Consider the following 22,443-nt stretch of genomic DNA (forward strand, 5'->3'; position numbering starts at 1 on the left):
GTCTAATTAAAAATATTGTTTCTTATTGTCCTCCTCTAAAACCTATAGGATGAAAAATACAGTAACACATTTTATCCTGATTTCTGACCAATATTTTATTGCTATAGGAGCAGCACAGGAAAGTGTATTTCTTGCTATATGCACAATCATTGATTGTTGATGGAAAGATTATCTCAAGCAAAGAAATTCATTGTGACAAACTGACAAAAAAATTACATTTCTCTGACAGTAACTGTTTAGCTCCATGAGGTAAACTTTTATCTATGAATCGATTTTCTTTGTTTTAATAAAGGAAAATTATGTAAATTCAATAAGGTATGAGAACCCATGGTGAGCAGTTACTTTCAGAGAACAACAACACTGACCGGGACAGGGAGAAGAACATTTCTATTGATATGATCGACAAGATTACCAAACAATAAAGTAATTTCATTTATGAGAACTAACCAAACAATTGTCCCATACAGAGATTACTGATGACATTAAACACAGAGGGAGATGGAAATACAGTTAACTATATTATTTATTTTAGTGCTAATCATTACCCCACACCTCAATAACAAAATGTGTATACGCATGTACCCTCAATCAATACAAAAATATCTATAAAATGAAGGCCAGACTGACCAGAATAGGTCTGAGAACCTAGGGTCCCAAAGAAAAAGATTCCCAAGAAAGGTCCTAACACATTTCCACAATCTTATTGGTTCATCAGAGGACTGTTGGAAGAATTATATATACAAGTGAAATGAGCCCCAGAGGAAACAATGCGGAAGATGGGAGTGGTAGTGACCCTGATGAAGTGCTGTGTCAAGGTGTACTCAGGCCATTGTTCCCTGGGGATCAGTGCAGTTGAAAAATAGTATTAAAGAATGAGTCCAAAATTAAACATACAAAAGTCTCGTTCACTAAGTGCAACATCGAACTTCAAATACAGCAGCTGGTTTCATGTGCAATTTTCTCTGGCACCAGTAAGGAATATGGGGGTTGGTTGGATGGCTGCAGTTTAGCACTAGTATAGTACTGGCCTGGTAGTGTTCTAGGTGATGGACGTTTTCACTATAGTCCCTCACCTCAAAGCAGTGTCATTAAATGCTCATCACATCTGTTCACTCTGCTTTGTATCTTCTCAATGATTCACTTGAGGCTTAGGATAAGGTTGATTTCTCTATAAAATATATCGCAGGAGCTCTGAGGTGTACTTCCTCTCCAGTCTGTGATTGTTCTGGAACTCACCCTCCTGGCAGGAAGCAGAACAAGCCTACTCCTATCAAGAGGGGAGGAACAACAATGTAATATATAAAGCTGAGTGTATGCGTGTGTGTGTGTGTGTGTGTGTGTATGCCCGCTAAAGGAATCCGTACCATCACATTTACAATCACAAAAGTTGGCACACAGGTAAATCAGGTGTCCGGGAAGGTTTTAGACTCAGCTCTCTAGGATGTACTGTTCCTGAGATATTCCCAAAAAATGCATTAGCCAATAGAAGCTTGGTCACATGACTCTTATCAGCCAATAGAAGCTCGCAGGTCCTCCAGCCTCCACATACACAGTTTTACTCCAGGTTTCCATAACAATCCAGCCATTTTTCTTCACTGCTGTAGGAGAGCTTTAAAGGAAATCTGTCACCAGGATAATTGCTATTGAAGTAAAGCCATGGCCTAATAGCACTTAGTACCTTATTTCAAGATGTGACTTTGTTCCAGCAATAGATGTTTTTATCCTCTGAAAATCCAGTTTATTTGGTATACAAATGAGCTAGTAAGGTGCCCAGAGGGCGTCACTCTTGCAGGAAGGAGCCCAGACACCCCCTGCCACAATGTGTCCTCAAAAGACTTGAAACCCAGCCCCCAGGTCCCGTTAAGTCATGCCCCTGATCTGGTTAGGCCACGCCCCCTCCCACTCCTGAGCCAACGGGGATTGAAAAAATGAAGCTAAAAATCTACTTCTGTAAGCTGCAGAGGTGGGAGGGTGACTTTCTCCCTGCAGCCTACACTCAGACAGCACAGTGCTGCTGTCTTAGAGTTAGCTGTTCAAAAGGACACGCCCCCGATTCTGTTAGGCCATGCCCCCTCCCACTTCTCAGCCGACTGAGATTGAAAAAATGAAGTTAAAAATCAACTTCTAGGTCTCACTAAGCCATGCCCCGATCTGGTTAGGCCATGCCCCCTCAACTCCTCAGCCGACAGGGATTGAAAAAATGAAGGTAAAAATCCACTTCTGTCAGCTGCAGAGGTGAGAGGGAGGGTGACTTTCTCCCTGCAGCTCACACTCAGACAGTACTGTTGGTGGGGGCATTTTTATAGGGCAGGGCAGCTGTAACCAACACTCCAATCTCATCTCCTTGATTGGACTCCAGTTGGCTGACACCTCACTCCAATTAGCTCTTGGAGATGTCATTAGTCTAGGGGTTCACAAACTTTTTCCACCTGCACTGTGAATGTTTACATGGTGTGTTCAATAAAAACATGGTAATATCTAATTCTTTGTGTGTTATTAGTTTAACTGTGATTGTCTATTGTTGTGACTTAGATGAAGATCAGACCACATTTTATGACAAATACGGTTCCTATGTACCAAATTTGGTGCAGATCGGTCCAGTTGTTTGGCTGTTCATAAAGAACAGACAGACAGGCAGAAATTCATTTTTATATATATATAAGAGACTAGTGGTGAATAAAACTTAATTAAATATTATGATATATATGTTAAAGGGTATCTGTCAGCAGATCTGTACCTATGAAGCTGGCTGACCTGTTGCATGTGCTCTTGGCAGCTGAAGGCATCTGTGTTGGTCCCATGTTCATATGTGCCTGCATTGCTGAGAAAAATTATATTTTAAAATCATGCGATGAGTCTTTAAAATATTATGCAAATTAGCCTTTTATTTTTGTTGGTACTAAACAGCAGTTAGTGTCGGGATAATTAGTTTACTTTGCCCAGGGCACATTCCAACATCCAGGGGGGAGTATCCTGATTTTTTAATCGCTGGGATTCTAGCTGGAAAGTTTCATTTGTACTACTTTTATGTTTGGCACATATTGTTTACCCTAAATGGATGACTTTGAGAGTATGCATAGGATGATTCGTTTTAGCATGTACCTGCGATATAGTATTTCCTGAAATTTCTTTCCTATGTGTGGTTGTAGCTATAGTTTGCTCTGGAAACCCTTACAATTTAATATCTAAGAATGTGATGTTACTTTTCTGTACATTAGAGGTAAATGACAGATTATAGTTATTATATTATCATTAAATTATATTTGGCATGCCTTCAGCAAGTTTATTGTAAATTTATGCATAACTTTCATACATAGTTAATATGTTTTCTGTATAATTCTCTGTTGATTGTGTAACAGCACCATCTAGTGGCCATTTTACATACAATTGCAGCTATTCATCCTACAAGTTTAGTCTACTTCAGCTTCCTTATCTTAGTGACATCATCATCTCTGCACATAGCAGCCATTTTCTTCATTCACTCTTGAGACATCCTCCACATCAAAGCTCACTGTAGCATCGCTGGTATGTCAGATAGCCACATTACAGCCTGTTTGTATCTGTTTTCTTATGTATTTGCATATCTTTCTCCTTTCCTTTATAGCAGCTTATAGTTAGCAGCTAGGGTCCATGTATTTAATGTTCACTATGTTATTTGTGTATTGGGAGCTTGATAAAGACTGTTTGGTTGAAACGTTGCTGCACAAGGTGTAATAAAGAAGTTAATTGGATCCATTTGGAGTGCCGTGGCTTATTCTACTCATTTTCTGGCTATTACGGGAATCCTAGGACCAGGATTCAACGCTACGGGCACCACCACACATTGGAATTATTGCAACAACAGTGAGTAGTGCTGGCCTATTTGCGATTTATGTAGGGTCCATGCTTGTTATGCAGATAGGTAACATGCTCTGGTTAGATATGCATCTGTGTTTGTACATGAATTACTATTTGTCAGACCCCATTAGTAAGTGCATTGTTTTTTCTGTTCCCCAGTTTTACCGCACACTGATTTACATCCTTGCAATAAAGATAAAGTTGGACCTTACTCCATTGTCAATTAACTGCCTGCCGGGTTAAGGTTTAGCTGTCTGTCAAGCTATGTACCTTCACACATAAGGAGGACAGAACAATATTATATATCATTTAAATAAGACACAAAATGTGGCACAGCAGACACATCTCCCAGACAAATTAATGACAGATCATCAATGTATCTGCCGTATCACATTATGCATAGTGATGAGCGGCAGGAGCAATATTTTAATTTGCAATATTTTGCGAATATTTGGGAGAATTTGGGAGAACTTGCCATTATTTTCTTGATTGCAAAAAACGGCAATGTAATATGCATGTATTGCGCACGCAATACAGGCATGGGTCACTTTTGGTACATTTTTCAAGCTGCTAGAAGTTTCCTGAGACTGGAGAAAATGATTGGCACGGCAGAACATTGAAATAGCATTTATAAAAAATCTATTAGAAAATCCAGCTCTTTTAAACAGGAAACACTTTATTGATGCGGTAAAAACTTTCCAATTCTCAAACGGAAGAGACAATCTACGCGTTTTGGACCCTCATGTTTCGGTCCTTTATCATGATGTCTCAAGCAACAGCCGTCCCCAGGCTGGCGTCCATGCTGCAATTTTCTTCCTTTTCATTAAAATAGCATTATATGCAGATAGAGTGCTCCAATATATTCACGATTGTGGAAATTGGCAATTAACGATGAGCATATTTTGGCGCAATACCTGTAACTTCACATTTTAGCAGGTCTGAGTAGATATTACTGATTGGTGCACTATGTATTGTTATGACATCACAGAACTATGTCTGTAGCATGTATGTATGGACAGCAGAACCTACACTGACTATCTCCCACTAACTATCTGTGTTATATATATATATATATATATATATATATATATATAAACTTACTAATGTAATGACACAGCAAAGCACAGAGCACAGCAATGACACTGCTGTCTCTCTCAGAACTGAAAAAAACTGCAGAAAATGGCTGCTCTGGAGTTTCTTATATAGTTAGGGGTAGGAAACTTTCCTATTGGTTGCTATAGATGTTGCTAAGCTCAGACAAAGACATTGCAGCCTTCCCATTGGCCCGCAAGCAAGAAGCAGGGAGGGATCATGTGTTCAGATGAAAAAAAAAATCTAGAATATTCGCAAATACGAATATATAGCACTATATTCTAAATTTTCATGAATTCTCGAAGTGGCGATATTCGCGATTAAAATTCACAATTCGAATATTCGCACCCAACACTACTTATGCATCTTAAATACGGTTAGCCTCATTGTAAACGTATTGTTGCTCCCAATATGCCATAGTAAGGCTATCTGATAAGGGTAAATACTTAGACCCCATTGGAATTCCTCTCTTCTGTAGGAAAAATGTATTTTCAAAAAAAAAGAAATTCCAATCTAAATCAAAAATGCAGTGTCTTCTAAAAATTTTGTTACACAAATCCTCCGTATAATTAATGAATTTTAGAGTACGAGCATTTATTATACAGATTACACAAAACCTCCTTTGAATTATGGAGGTAACCCAAGATCCTGTAGACTAGGGGCTAAAGTAAATGATCCATCCAATTTCTGCTCATCAATTAGTCCATGGCTGTGCCGATTGTTGGCACACTATGGTGGGCTGACTTACCATGTATAAGCAGGGTAGGTGTATGTATATTTGGTCTATGATTAAGACCGCTTGTCAGTTGAAATGTGTCAGATGACAGCAGGTATGTTCAATTTTTTCTTGTGAATTATCACAATAAGGGCTCATGCACACTAGCATGTGCTGCCCGTGCCTGTGCTGTGGTCTGCAATGCTTGGGCACCGACCGTGGGATCGCCGCATGTGGATAGCAGACCCATTTATTTAATTGGGGTCCGCAATAAGCATCCAATGGTCCTCACCGCAAAAAAATTGTGCATGAACTACTTTTTTTGCGGTGCGGAGGACAGAAAACCCACGGAAGAACTCTGTAGTGCTTCTGTGGGCTTCCGATCTGTGCCTGCATCTCACAGATCAGTGATGCAGGGTGCACACGGTCTTGTGCATGAGCCCTTAGGGATTGATTTTTATTTACATCACATTGGATTCCTGAACAAGCCTTGAATCTGCCCAGTGACCTGTTTGATGACTCCAAAATCTGGCGCTGGATTACATTTTCTCTATATGTGGAAGCCCTGCACCCAGCAGCATGAGAATTGAAATACCTGCAAGTCCATCATGTGCTGGGGTCAAATTAGATGGGAACATCTAAGGGTATGGCCAAACAGTGAGGTTTCTGCATGCAGGTTTGGAAGCCAAAACTAGGAGTGAATTCAAAAAAGAGGAGAAGCTGTATCTGTCATTTATACTCTCTCTCCTTTTATGATTCACTCCTGATTTTTGCTCCAAAACTGCATTATGAAGCCAGACTGTATGGACATACCCTTAGAGATTAAGTAGACGCACCAGCCGCTGGTATCTCTCCTTGCCTCACTGCAAAAACACATCACCAATAGGGATGAGCGAACTCGAACTGTATAGTTCGGGTTCGTACCGAATTTTGGGGTGTCCGTGACACGGACCCGAACCCGGACATTTTCGTAAAAGTCCGGGTTCGGGTTCGGTGTTCGTCGCTTTCTTCGCGCTTTTGTGACGCTTTCTTGGCGCTTTTTGAAAGGCTGCAAAGCAGCCAATCAACAAGCGTCATACTACTTGCCCCAAGAGGCCATCACAGCCATGCCTACTATTGGCATGGCTGTGATTGGCCAGAGCACCATGTGACCCAGCCTCTATTTAAGCTGGAGTCACATAGCGCCGCCCGTCACTCTGCTCTGATTAGCGTAGGGAGAGGTTGCGGCTGCGACAGTAGGGCGAGATTAGGCAGATTAACTCCTCCAAAGGACTTGATTAACTGATCGATCTGCAGCTGTGGATCATTGAGCTGCTGATCCTCAATTGCTCACTGTTTTTAGGCTGCACAGACCGTTTGTCAGTCTCATTTTTCTGGGGTGATCGGCGGCCATTTTGTGTCTTGTGGTGCGCCAGCACAAGCTGCGACCAAGTGCATTTAACCCTCAATGGTGTGGTTGTTTTTTGGCTAAAGCCTACATCAGGGTGAAGCTGTCACACCAAGTGCATTTATCCAGCAATAGTCTGTTCATTTTTTGGCCATATACAAAATCAGGGGCAAGCTGCGCCTGTCACCAAGTGCATTTAACCCTCAATGGTGTGGTTGTTTTTTGGCTAAAGCCTACATCAGGGTGAAGCTGTCACACCAAGTGCATTTAACCAGCAATAGTCTGTTCATTTTTTGGCCATATACAAAATCAGGGGCAAGCTGCGCCTGTCACCAAGTGCATTTAACCCTCAATGGTGTGGTTGTTTTTTGGCTAAAGCCTACATCAGGGTGAAGCTGTCACACCAAGTGCATTTAACCAGCAATAGTCTGTTCATTTTTTGGCCATATACAAAATCAGGGGCAAGCTGCGCCTGTCACCAAGTGCATTTAACCCTCAATGGTGTGGTTGTTTTTTGGCTAAAGCCTACATCAGGGTGAAGCTGTCACACCAAGTGCATTTAACCAGCAATAGTCTGTTTATTTTTTGGCCATATCCCAGTCTAATTCTGTCACTAAATCCATACCGGTCACCCAGCGCCTAAATACTAGGCCTCAAATTTATATCCAGCTAAATCTGTCCCTAGTGCTGTAGCTGGGCGAGTTATTTAGTGTCCGTTCAAGCACATTTCTTGTTCTGGGTTGAAATACAATTCCCAATTTAGCAATTTCATAATTTAGTGGTTCCTGCTATATCAGAGCTATTTGAAATCTATCCCAAAAAGGGTATATAATATTGAAGGTGCACATTGGGTCATTCAGAATAACTTCACACACACCCGCTACTGTGTATTTCCAAGTCTAATTCTGTCACTAAACCCATACCTGTCACCCAGCGCCTAAATACTAGGCCTCAAATTTAAATCCCTCTAAATCTCTCGTTACCCACCGCTGTACTGTTGTTGCTGGGCAAGATATTTAGTGTCCGTCAAAGCACATTTTTTGTTCTGGGTTGAAGTACAATTCCCAATTTAGCAATTTCATAATTTAGTGGTTTCTGCTATATCAGAGCTATTTGAAATCTATCCCTAAAAGGGTATATAATATTGAAGGTGCACATAGGGTCATTCAGAATAACTTCACACACACGCTTCTGTGCATTTCCAAGTCTAATTCTGTCACTAAATCCATACCGGTGACCCAGCGCCTAAATACTAGGCCTCAAATTTAAATCCCTCTAAATCTCTCGTTACCCACCGCTGTACTGTTGTTGCTGGGCAAGATATTTAGTGTCCGTCAAAGCACATTTTTTGTTCTGGGTTGAAGTACAATTCCCAATTTAGCAATTTCATAATTTAGTGGTTTCTGCTATATCAGAGCTATTTGAAATCTATCCCTAAAAGGGTATATAATATTGAAGGTGCACATAGGGTCATTCAGAATAACTTCACACACACGCTTCTGTGCATTTCCAAGTCTAATTCTGTCACTAAATCCATACCGGTGACCCAGCGCCTAAATACTAGGCCTCAAATTTAAATCCCTCTAAATCTCTCGTTACCCACCGCTGTACTGTTGTTGCTGGGCAAGATATTTAGTGTCCGTCAAAGCACATTTTTTGTTCTGGGTTGAAGTACAATTCCCAATTTAGCAATTTCATAATTTAGTGGTTTCTGCTATATCAGAGCTATTTGAAATCTATCCCTAAAAGGGTATATAATATTGAAGGTGCACATAGGGTCATTCAGAATAACTTCACACACACGCTTCTGTGCATTTCCAAGTCTAATTCTGTCACTAAATCCATACCGGTGACCCAGCGCCTAAATACTAGGCCTCAAATTTAAATCCCTCTAAATCTCTCGTTACCCACCGCTGTACTGTTGTTGCTGGGCAAGATATTTAGTGTCCGTCAAAGCACATTTTTTGTTCTGGGTTGAAGTACAATTCCCAATTTAGCAATTTCATAATTTAGTGGTTTCTGCTATATCAGAGCTATTTGAAATCTATCCCTAAAAGGGTATATAATATTGAAGGTGCACATAGGGTCATTCAGAATAACTTCACACACACGCTTCTGTGCATTTCCAAGTCTAATTCTGTCACTAAATCCATACCGGTGACCCAGCGCCTAAATACTAGGCCTCAAATTTAAATCCCTCTAAATCTCTCGTTACCCACCGCTGTACTGTTGTTGCTGGGCAAGATATTTAGTGTCCGTCAAAGCACATTTTTTGTTCTGGGTTGAAGTACAATTCCCAATTTAGCAATTTCATAATTTAGTGGTTTCTGCTATATCAGAGCTATTTGAAATCTATCCCTAAAAGGGTATATAATATTGAAGGTGCACATAGGGTCATTCAGAATAACTTCACACACACGCTTCTGTGCATTTCCAAGTCTAATTCTGTCACTAAATCCATACCGGTGACCCAGCGCCTAAATACTAGGCCTCAAATTTAAATCCCTCTAAATCTCTCGTTACCCACCGCTGTACTGTTGTTGCTGGGCAAGATATTTAGTGTCCGTCAAAGCACATTTTTTGTTCTGGGTTGAAGTACAATTCCCAATTTAGCAATTTCATAATTTAGTGGTTTCTGCTATATCAGAGCTATTTGAAATCTATCCCTAAAAGGGTATATAATATTGAAGGTGCACATAGGGTCATTCAGAATAACTTCACACACACGCTTCTGTGCATTTCCAAGTCTAATTCTGTCACTAAATCCATACCGGTGACCCAGCGCCTAAATACTAGGCCTCAAATTTAAATCCCTCTAAATCTCTCGTTACCCACCGCTGTACTGTTGTTGCTGGGCAAGATATTTAGTGTCCGTCAAAGCACATTTTTTGTTCTGGGTTGAAGTACAATTCCCAATTTAGCAATTTCATAATTTAGTGGTTTCTGCTATATCAGAGCTATTTGAAATCTATCCCTAAAAGGGTATATAATATTGAAGGTGCACATAGGGTCATTCAGAATAACTTCACACACACGCTTCTGTGCATTTCCAAGTCTAATTCTGTCACTAAATCCATACCGGTGACCCAGCGCCTAAATACTAGGCCTCAAATTTAAATCCCTCTAAATCTCTCGTTACCCACCGCTGTACTGTTGTTGCTGGGCAAGATATTTAGTGTCCGTCAAAGCACATTTTTTGTTCTGGGTTGAAGTACAATTCCCAATTTAGCAATTTCATAATTTAGTGGTTTCTGCTATATCAGAGCTATTTGAAATCTATCCCTAAAAGGGTATATAATATTGAAGGTGCACATTGGGTCATTCAGAATAACTTCACACACACCCGCTACTGTGTATTTCCAAGTCTAATTCTGTCACTAAACCCATACCTGTCACCCAGCGCCTAAATACTAGGCCTCAAATTTAAATCCCTCTAAATCTCTCGTTACCCACCGCTGTACTGTTGTTGCTGGGCAAGATATTTAGTGTCCGTCAAAGCACATTTTTTGTTCTGGGTTGAAGTACAATTCCCAATTTAGCAATTTCATAATTTAGTGGTTTCTGCTATATCAGAGCTATTTGAAATCTATCCCTAAAAGGGTATATAATATTGAAGGTGCACATAGGGTCATTCAGAATAACTTCACACACACGCTTCTGTGCATTTCCAAGTCTAATTCTGTCACTAAATCCATACCGGTCACCCAGCGCCTAAATACTAGGCCTCAAATTTATATCCCGCTGAATTTGAATACAATACATTGGGCCAAATAATATATTTGTTGTTGTGGTGAACCATAACAATGAGAAAAACATCTAGTAAGGGACGCGGACGTGGACATGGTCGTGGTGGTGTTAGTGGACCCTCTGGTGCTGGGAGAGGACGTGGCCGTTCTGCCACATCCACACGTCCTAGTGTACCAACTACCTCAGGTCCCAGTAGCCGCCAGAATTTACAGCGATATATGGTGGGGCCCAATGCCGTTCTAAGGATGGTAAGGCCTGAGCAGGTACAAGCATTAGTCAATTGGGTGGCCGACAGTGGATCCAGCACGTTCACATTATCTCCCACCCAGTCTTCTGCAGAAAGCGCACAGATGGCGCCTGAAAACCAACCCCATCAGTCTGTCACATCACCCCCATGCATACCAGGGAAACTGTCTCAGCCTCAAGTTATGCAGCAGTCTCTTATGCTGTTTGAAGACTCCGCTGGCAGGGTTTCCCAAGGGCATCCACCTAGCCCTTCCCCAGCGGTGAAAGACATAGAATGCACTGACGCACAACCACTTATGTTTCCTGATGATGAGGACATGGGAATACCACCTCAGCATGTCTCTGATGATGACGAAACACAGGTGCCAACTGCTGCGTCTTTCTGCAGTGTGCAGACTGAACAGGAGGTCAGGGATCAAGACTGGGTGGAAGACGATGCAGGGGACGATGAGGTCCTAGACCCCACATGGAATGAAGGTCGTGCCACTGACTTTCACAGTTCGGAGGAAGAGGCAGTGGTGAGACCGAGCCAACAGCGTAGCAAAAGAGGGAGCAGTGGGCAAAAGCAGAACACCCGCCGCCAAGAGACTCCGCCTGCTACTGACCGCCGCCATCTGGGACCGAGCACCCCAAAGGCAGCTTCAAGGAGTTCCCTGGCATGGCACTTCTTCAAACAATGTGCTGACGACAAGACCCGAGTGGTTTGCACGCTGTGCCATCAGAGCCTGAAGCGAGGCATTAACGTTCTGAACCTGAGCACAACCTGCATGACCAGGCACCTGCATGCAAAGCATGAACTGCAGTGGAGTAAACACCTTAAAACCAAGGAAGTCACTCAGGCTCCCCCTGCTACCTCTTCTGCTGCTGCCGCCTCGGCCTATTCTGCTGCTGCCGCCTCGGCCTCTTCCTCCGCCTCTGGAGGAACGTTGGCACCTGCCGCCCAGCAAACAGGGGATGTACCACCAACACCACCACCACCACCACCTCCGTCACCAAGCGTCTCAACCATGTCACACGCCAGCGTTCAGCTCTCCATCTCACAAACATTTGATAGAAAGCGTAAATTCCCACCTAGCCACCCTCGATCCCTGGCCCTGAATGCCAGCATTTCTAAACTACTGGCCTATGAAATGCTGTCATTTAGGCTGGTGGACACAGACAGCTTCAAACAGCTCATGTCGCTTGCTGTCCCACAGTATGTTGTTCCCAGCCGGCACTACTTCTCCAAGAGAGCCGTGCCTTCCCTGCACAACCAAGTATCCGATAAAATCAAGTGTGCACTGCGCAACGCCATCTGTGGCAAGGTCCACCTAACCACAGATACGTGGACCAGTAAGCACGGCCAGGGACGCTATATCTCCCTAACTGCACACTGGGTAAATGTAGTGGCAGCTGGGCCCCAGGCGGAGAGCTGTTTGGCGCACGTCCTTCCGCCGCCAAGGATCGCAGGGCAACATTCTTTGCCTCCTGTTGCCACCTCCTCCTTCTCGGCTTCCTCCTCCTCTTCTTCCACCTGCTCATCCAGTCAGCCACACACCTTCACCACCAACTTCAGCACAGCCCGGGGTAAACGTCAGCAGGCCATTCTGAAACTCATATGTTTGGGGGACAGGCCCCACACCGCACAGGAGTTGTGGCGGGGTATAGAACAACAGACCGACGAGTGGTTGCTGCCGGTGAGCCTCAAGCCCGGCCTGGTGGTGTGTGATAATGGGCGAAATCTCGTTGCAGCTCTGGGACTAGCCAATTTGACGCACATCCCTTGCTTGGCGCATGTGCTGAATTTGGTGGTGCAGAAGTTCATTCACAACTACCCCGACATGTCAGAGCTGCTGCATAAAGTGCGGGCCGTCTGTTCGCGCTTCCGGCGTTCACATCCTGCCGCTGCTCGCCTGTCTGCGCTACAGCGTAACTTCGGCCTTCCCGCTCACCGCCTCATATGCGACGTGCCCACCAGGTGGAACTCCACCTTGCACATGCTGGACAGACTGTGCGAGCAGCAGCAGGCCATAGTGGAGTTTCAGCTGCAGCACGCACGGGTCAGTCGCACTACAGAACAGCACCACTTCACCACCAATGACTGGGCCTCCATGCGAGACCTGTGTGCCCTGTTGCGCTGTTTCGAGTACTCCACCAACATGGCCAGTGGCGATGACACCGTTATCAGCGTTACAATACCACTTCTATGTCTCCTTGAGAAAACACTTAGGGCGATGATGGAACAGGAGGTGGCCCAGGAGGAGGAGGAGGAGGATGAGGAAGAGGGGTCATTTTTAGCACTTTCAGGCCAGTCTCTTCGAAGTGACTCAGAGGGAGGTTTTTTGCAACAGCAGAGGCCAGGTACAAATGTGGCCAGCCAGGGCCCACTACTGGAGGACGAGGAGGACGAGGATGAGGAGGAGGTGGAGGAGGATGAGGATGAAGCATGGTCACAGCGGGGTGGCACCCAACGCAGCTCGGGTCCATCACTGGTGCGTGGCTGGGGGGAAAGGCAGGACGATGACGATACGCCTCCCACAGAGGACAGCTTGTCCTTACCCCTGGGCAGCCTGGCACACATGAGCGACTACATGCTGCAGTGCCTGCGCAACGACAGCAGAGTTGCCCACATTTTAACCTGTGCGGACTACTGGGTTGCCACCCTGCTGGATCCACGCTACAAAGACAATGTGCCCACCTTACTTCCTGCACTGGAGCGTGATAGGAAGATGCGCGAGTACAAGCGCACGTTGGTAGACGCGCTACTGAGAGCATTCCCAAATGTCACAGGGGAACAAGTGGAAGCCCAAGGCCAAGGCAGAGGAGGAGCAAGAGGTCGCCAAGGCAGCTGTGTCACGGCCAGCTCCTCTGAGGGCAGGGTTAGCATGGCAGAGATGTGGAAAACTTTTGTCAACACGCCACAGCTAACTGCACCACCACCTGATACGCAACGTGTTAGCAGGAGGCAACATTTCACTAACATGGTGGAACAGTACGTGTGCACACCCCTCCACGTACTGACTGATGGTTCGGCCCCATTCAACTTCTGGGTCTCTAAATTGTCCACGTGGCCAGAGCTAGCCTTTTATGCCTTGGAGGTGCTGGCCTGCCCGGCAGCCAGCGTTTTGTCTGAACGTGTATTCAGCACGGCAGGGGGCGTCATTACAGACAAACGCAGCCGCCTGTCTACAGCCAATGTGGACAAGCTGACGTTCATAAAAATGAACCAGGCATGGATCCCACAGGACCTGTCCGTCCCTTGTCCAGATTAGACATTAACTACCTCCCCATAACCATATATTATTGGACTCCAGGGCACTTCCTCATTCAATCCTATTTTTATTTTCATTTTACCATTATATTGCGATGCTACCCAAAGTTGAATGAACCTCTCCTCTGCCTGTGTGCTAGGCCTAAATATATGCCAATGGACTGTTGCAGTGGTGGCTGACATGAAGCCTGATTCTCTGCTATGACATGCAGACTAATTCTCTGCTGACATGAAGCCAGATTGTCTGTTACGGGACCTCTCTCCTCTGCCTGGGTGCTGGGCCTAAATTTATGACAATGGACTGTTGCAGTGGTGGCTGACGTGAAGCCTGATTCTCTGCTATGACATGCAGACTGATTCTCTGCTGACATGAAGCCAGATCCTCTGTTACGGGACCTCTCTCCTCTGCCTGGGTGCTGGGCCTAAATTTATGACAATGGACTGTTGCAGTGGTGGCTGACGTGAAGCCTGATTCTCTGCTATGACATGCAGACTGATTCTCTGCTGACATGAAGCCAGATCCTCTGTTACGGGACCTCTCTCCTCTGCCTGGGTGCTGGGCCTGAATATATGCCAATGGACTGTTGCAGTGGTGGGTGACGTGAAGCCTCATTCTCTGCTATGACATGCAGACTAATTCTCTGCTGACATGAAGCCAGATTGTCTGTTACGGGACCTTTCTCCTCTGCCTGGGTTCTGGGCCTAAATTTATGAAAATTGACTCTTACAGTGGTGGGTGACGTGAAGCCTGATTCTCTGCTATGATATGAAGACTGATTCTCTGCTGACATGAAGCCAGATTGTCTGTTACGGGACCTTTCTCCTCTGCCTGGGTTCTGGGCCTAAATTTATGAAAATTGACTCTTACAGTGGTGGGTGACGTGAAGCCTGATTCTCTGCTATGATATGAAGACTGATTCTCTGCTGACATGAAGCCAGATTGTCTGTTACGGGACCTTTCTCCTCTGCCTGGGTTCTGGGCCTAAATTTATGAAAATTGACTCTTACAGTGGTGGGTGACGTGAAGCCTGATTCTCTGCTATGATATGAAGACTGATTCTCTGCTGACATGAAGCCAGATTGTCTGTTACGGGACCTTTCTCCTCTGCCTGGGTTCTGGGCCTAAATTTATGAAAATTGACTCTTACAGTGGTGGGTGACGTGAAGCCTGATTCTCTGCTATGATATGAAGACTGATTCTCTGCTGACATGAAGCCAGATTGTCTGTTACGGGACCTTTCTCCTCTGCCTGGGTTCTGGGCCTAAATTTATGAAAATTGACTCTTACAGTGGTGGGTGACGTGAAGCCTGATTCTCTGCTATGATATGAAGACTGATTCTCTGCTGACATGAAGCCAGATTGTCTGTTACGGGACCTTTCTCCTCTGCCTGGGTTCTGGGCCTAAATTTATGAAAATTGACTCTTACAGTGGTGGGTGACGTGAAGCCTGATTCTCTGCTATGATATGAAGACTGATTCTCTGCTGACATGAAGCCAGATTGTCTGTTACGGGACCTTTCTCCTCTGCCTGGGTTCTGGGCCTAAATTTATGAAAATTGACTCTTACAGTGGTGGGTGACGTGAAGCCTGATTCTCTGCTATGATATGAAGACTGATTCTCTGCTGACATGAAGACAGATTCTCTGTTACGGGACCTCTCTCCTCTGCCTGTGTGTGTGCTGGGCCTAAATATATGCCAATGGACTGTTGCAGTGGTGGCTGACGTGAAGCCTCATTCTCTGCTATGACATGCAGACTAATTCTCTGCTGACATGAAGACAGATTCTCTGTTACGGGACCTCTCTCCTCTGCCTGTGTGTGTGCTGGGCCTAAATATATGCCAATGGACTGTTGCAGTGGTGGCTGACGTGAAGCCTCATTCTCTGCTATGACATGCAGACTAATTCTCTGCTGACATGAAGACAGATTCTCTGTTACGGGACCTCCCTCCTCTGCCTGGGTGCTGGGCCTAAATATATGCCAATGGACTGTTGCAGTGGTGGCTGACGTGAAGCCTCATTCTCTGCTATGACATGCAGACTAATTCTCTGCTGACATGAAGACAGATTCTCTGTTACGGGACCTCTCTCCTCTGCCTGGGTGCCGGGGCCTAAATATCTGAGAATGGACTGTTCCAGTGGTGGGTGACGGGAAGCCAGATTCTCTGCTATGGAACCTCTCTCCAATTGATTTTGGTTAATTTTTATTTATTTAATTTTTATTTTAATTCATTTCCCTATCCACATTTGTTTGCAGGGGATTTACCTACATGTTGCTGCCTTTTGCAGCCCTCTAGCTCTTTCCTGGGCTGTTTTACAGCCTTTTTAGTGCCGAAAAGTTCGGGTCCCCATTGACTTCAATGGGGTTCGGGTTCGGGACGAAGTTCGGATCGGGTTCGGATCCCGAACCCGAACATTTCCGGGATGTTCGGCCGAACTTCTCGAACCCGAACATCCAGGTGTTCGCTCAACTCTAATCACCAACACTGAGGACATATATCACAAGCGCTTGTCCTCTCCAAATAAATAAGCAATCTTTCTATCTAGATATATCCTGACTCTGCAATCATATCAACAACCGTCATACAGTCTGCAACCTGGGAACTGTTCAAGTATTTAATTCAAAGTGTTTTTTAGTTCACCATTGCATTTGACTAGCATTCAATTACCACCCACCTGGTGCTATCACATAACTATATGTATGCTCTTTTATGTGTATACACATATTTTAACATTTACATCATTTTACTTATGTTTTATCTACCACTGACTTTTAATAAACTTCATTTGTAATTGTCTATCACCTGGAGTGCCAATCGTCCTATTTTATATTATTTGTTTCTGCTTCTGAGTACTGGGAACATTGGCTGTGCACTCGGTGTGCAGACAGGTTCGTATTCATTGTTAGTGAGCAGCTCACTTGAGGTTCCCTTTAAAGCTAATGGAAATCTAACAGCGCTGATGGTACATCCATGTAGAGATTCAAGTTCCCCCCACCACCCCCAAGATGAATGATATATAGTCTCAATCAATATGAGTCCCATCATAGATTCTAATGCTTTAGCATGGGAATCCATGAGAGAAGCTAATGATTGAATCTTCTTGTTCACTAGGATAAATATTAAAAAGTGTAAACGAAAAAAGTTTTTAACGTGTGCAGAGGTACTGGCACTCACTGTAATGTTGTAGCCATGTTGGTTATTAGCATTACAGTGATTGGCTGGCCGGAACGCGTCATCGGGTGCTATATATCACCCAATGACATGTGGTTCGACTCAGTCTTAGTCAGGGAGAGCTGCAGCAGAAGGGACAGATAGTGCAGGAACAGGAATTTTTTTTTTTTTTTTTATTTTAGGCAGGGTTTACGGGTGAAAGGTGTTAGAGTTAGACTATTGTTTTATCTGGATGACAATTTTTCACCGCTGGTGACAGTAACATTACCTGCGCTACATCTCCAGTATAACGTTAGTGCATCCTAAATATCAGTGACATTCAGTGTAATTTTTTTGCTGCTGCTGGCAGCGACATTACCTGCGCTACATCTCCTGTATAATGGTGGCCCATCCTAAATATCAGTGACATTTAGTCAGATTTTTTTGCCACTAGTGACAGCGACATTACCTGCGCTACATCTCCTGTATAACGTTTGCACATCCTAAATATCAGTGGCATTCAGTTCAATTTTTTCGCTGCTGGTGACAGTGACGTTACCTGTGCTACATCTCCTATATAATGTTTGCACATCCTAAATATTAGTGACATTAACTTTAATTTTTTCGCAGCTGATGACACAACATTACCTGCGCTACACCTCTTGTATAACGTTTGCCCATCCTATGAAAGATGAAATAACTGCAGCACTCCAACGATTTAATATCTTCAAGGATTTATTATCACGAATGCAGCAACGTTTCGACCACACTGGTCTTTATCAAGGTCACATAATAATATACCTTAGTGAACATCTATATATATATGCGCAATTCATATCATCTGTTCCACAGACAATAACATTAGTACAACCCCATCTTACCTATACCCCATGCCAGTAGGAATGGCCAATATATTTCAGCCACATGTGAATGGCGGAGGCATGTAGCGTGCCTCCCCCTGAACTGCACATGCACTCCTTCGTCACTCCCACTCGTCCCGCGAGATCTTACATGATGTCTGAAAAAAGTTACTCCCGGTCACCTGATCTCTTTACTTTGTCACATGGTTCTCAGTTTTGTCACGTGCATCCACACTACCGGTATATTCAAATAGACCACATGATCCTCCATTGCCAAGATACATCACAAACAATGGGAACGCTCCAAGTCTATAGCCCAGAACATCCCCATTATCAGTGGCATTAACCCGCTTCCTCTATAGTAAATTATATTTGGTTAACTACCTTTATGTTGTTATCAATACCACTTCCCGTGGGGGGAGGGGTAGGGACACGGTCATAACACCCATAAACAGTTCAGAGGTTGATACCAACAGGGAAGCAAAAGATGATATATTAACACTTATAAGCACGGGCCTATATTTGAAAAGTGATTTCCAGCCCCCCATAAGTCATAAAGCAACTGATACATTTATCTCCCTTGTCAGATTTGAAATGGAGAAGCTCAGGAGAGTTCTTGGGCTTGGCCGTGACAACAACTTGACCAGGGCAGAGAAAGAAGCCTTATCCACTTTAAGGAGTAGAAAATAACTTACTATTAAGAAGGCAGATAAGGGAGGAGCCACTGCGGTGATGGACACTGAAAAGTATAGGTTTGAAATCTTAAGGCAGGTACAAGATAGAGAAGTATATAGGCCCCTGAATAAATATCCGAAATGGGAGATCATAAGGAAAATCAGGCTATTGGCAGACAATGTTTATGCCAATGACCTGATTGATGAGAAATTACATACTTACCTTATACCACAGAACTCGGTGACCCCACTGCTATATGTCCTCCCTAAAATTCACAAGGACGCCCAATAGTTTCTGGCATTGACTTCATCTTTTCTAATGCTGCTACTTATCTTGATAGAATACCAAGGTCATATGCGATGGGGGCAGTGTCGTGAGGGGCACTACAGATTTCCTGTCTAGGTTAAACACAATTGGATTTGAAGAAGGGGATTTGGTAGTGTCCTTTGATCTAACTAGCCTCTATACTAGTTTAGACCATGAATTGGGCCCGGAGGCAGTCAAATGGGCACTTGATAAATCCAAACATAGGATGGAAGTTAAATCATTTATTATGTCCTTGTTAGAAATCCTGCTATTTTTTGTTTTAGGACATGTTCTATGTGCAGTGTCGGGGTAGCGCAAATGGGTCTCATGTGTCCCCGACATATGCAAATATATATACAATATGTCCTGCCTTGAGGAACAATGTATATACCTTTCTACCCTCTACGCACATGTGAGAGGGTGGATGAGGTATATTGATGATGTTTTTTTTATTTGGAAACGCACAGTCATGGAGTTACATGACTTTCATGAATTTATTAACCAGCTACATAACCAGTTGAAATTTACTAAGGTCTTCTCAGCAGAGGACACATTGGTATATGTAAAAAAAGGAAGATTGGAGACTGATTTGTTTGTAAAGGCTACTGATCGCAACACGTTTAGGAGGATGGTGGAGTCCCTGCCATATAGCCAGTTTTTGCGTACAAGAAGGATAGAGTTAGACTAGAATCTGATCAACAACAGATTACAGACAATGAGTGAGAAATTTAGGGATAGAAGGTATCCAATAGATTTAGTTAACAGTCATTTACTAAAGTCGAGACAAAGTGAGTGACAACAATTACTGTCATCGGGTGGTAAAATGGAACGATAGAAGGTGAAAAGAATACCATTTGTATCCACGTACACAAAAATGAGTGGGAGGATAATGGGAATATTGAGACATAGTTAGCATATTCTGTTTCAATCTTTCCCTGATGTGGAGGAATTTAAATCCCCCCCACTGATGTCCTATCAAAGATCTGGGAATTTGAGTGATAACCTGACATGTGCGGATATTGTTGTGAAGAGTAAACAAGAAGGTAAAAAGGGTTGTTACCCTTGTCTAGGCTGTTGCAATTGTGGCAATCTGATAAAGGGTGATACCTTTTGTCACCCTAGGATGGGTAAGAAATATAAAATTAAGGACTTCTATACCTGTGCCTCTGAATTTGTGATATATGTCTTGCAATGCCTGTGTGGACTGCTTTATGTGGGAGAGACCACACAGTCTTGCAAGAATAGAATTAACCAACACAGGTGCACAATCCGCAAATTGATGACTAAAAAGCAGGGACAAGAGAATAGTGAAGAGGTAGAATTACCAGTGTCGGAACATTTTATAACTTTCGACACAACATCTTACAATTGAGATTTAGGATTATAGATGGCATTCCACCTTTGAGGAGAGGAGGTGATAGAGAGAAATTATTGAAAACAAAAGAATTGAGGGGGATATTCAAACTTGATACTATGGAACCTAGGGGCTTGAATAGGGAATTTAAGGTGGGCTCTCTCTTCTAACCCTATAGATGTGTATTTTAGAGATATATAATATTAAGAATTGGTGCCCGGCTAGTAGCCATGTTGGCTTTTAGCTGAAATTAATAGTGTTGAGCGAGCACCAAAGTGCTTGTGTGCTTTGGCCGAGCACCCAAGCGTAATGGAAGTCAATGGGAGAACCCCAGGCACCCCCTGCTCGGAAGAGAAGAGGGTGTCTGGTTCATAAAAAAAAGTTTGAAATTGATGGAAACCACATAAAAATGGTTTGGCAACAGCATTAAGAGGATATCTGGATGCAGCTTAGACTCCTATTATGTACGACATACAATAGACAACCACACAAAGGCTATATGCCAAAAGCCAGGTATGTGCAAGCCATCAATCTATCCATGAGACAGATAACAGCCAGCATACCTTACAATGGCAGCCTTGTGCACTATGAAATATTCCAAACCAGCTCTCATCTGACTGAGAACCAGTAAACCTCAAATTTATTTTGCATCTGTTGGATGGCTTGCTTCCTAGATCAATATCATTAGGGCAACAAAAAGTTTTTTGATTGTCCTAACATAATATTCAATAACCTTTCTATATAGATTTGTCATGTAAAAACTCATTTGCATAAACATGGGCATATGGGAAAAACATGCAAATGAGGCGAATCTCTCATGAATAGCGCCCTCTATTATTGCATAGTGTTATGACAAGACTATTCACTCACAACAGCGAATAGTCTTGTCATAATACTATGCAACTAATGGATCATGACTCATGAACAGAGCCCTCTATTAGTTGCATAGTGTTATGACAAAAATATTTACTCACAACAGCGAGCTCTCCTATTGACTTCCATTGTATTAAATTGTATTCGAGCACCCAAATTATTCGGCCGAGCACTCGGATCTGCTAAGCATAGTGATGCTCGAGCCAAACAGCAGTTTGGCAGAGCATGCTTGTTCAACACTAGAAATTAACTCTTTCTTTTTCCTCTTTTCCCCTTCCTTTGCTCTGGTTTACCCTCTATAGAAGGATCTATGCACATGCTGTAGGAATGATAAGAACCCGAAAGAACCCGACATCACTGCATCTTGAAGATAGTAAGAGGATACTCTATATAGTAACTTTTTAGGATGGGATCCTCAATAACCCCTATGAATGATGATGCTTTTTGTGGGGATGGGGTGTGGACGCGCGGATGTTGCACTGTGGGTGAGGGATGCGGAAATGGCACTTTGGGATATTGTTCAAAAGAATAAAATAAGGAGGAATGTTGCCCAAGTGGGGTGCGTGCTAGGGTTACACTGAAGTGTAGAATAAACTGTGATGGGTGGGAACTGGTCCAGGAATGGCTATGGTCATAATGAGGGTAGGCTGGGGTAACCTCTTCCCCATAGGTGGGGTTGGAAGCTATCCCACGGCTATAAACCCCTTTGGAATGTATGAGGACGTAATCGCATTATGGGCCGAGGTGTAAATTATCCGGACATGCTGTTTAGCCAATCAATTGACTATGAGGATGGACCACCCTACCATGCGAAATATTTATGCACTATGGAAATGGGGTTTTAAATGTTATCTCCCCGAAGTGACCCCCCAAGCACCTAACTTAAGAAAACTCGGGGACATCTGACGCGGTTACTACCCCTTCCCCCACAACATAAAATATAATTTAT

Source organism: Bufo gargarizans, chromosome 2 (genome assembly GCF_014858855.1).
Source record: "Bufo gargarizans isolate SCDJY-AF-19 chromosome 2, ASM1485885v1, whole genome shotgun sequence".
NCBI classification, from domain to species: domain Eukaryota; kingdom Metazoa; phylum Chordata; class Amphibia; order Anura; family Bufonidae; genus Bufo; species Bufo gargarizans.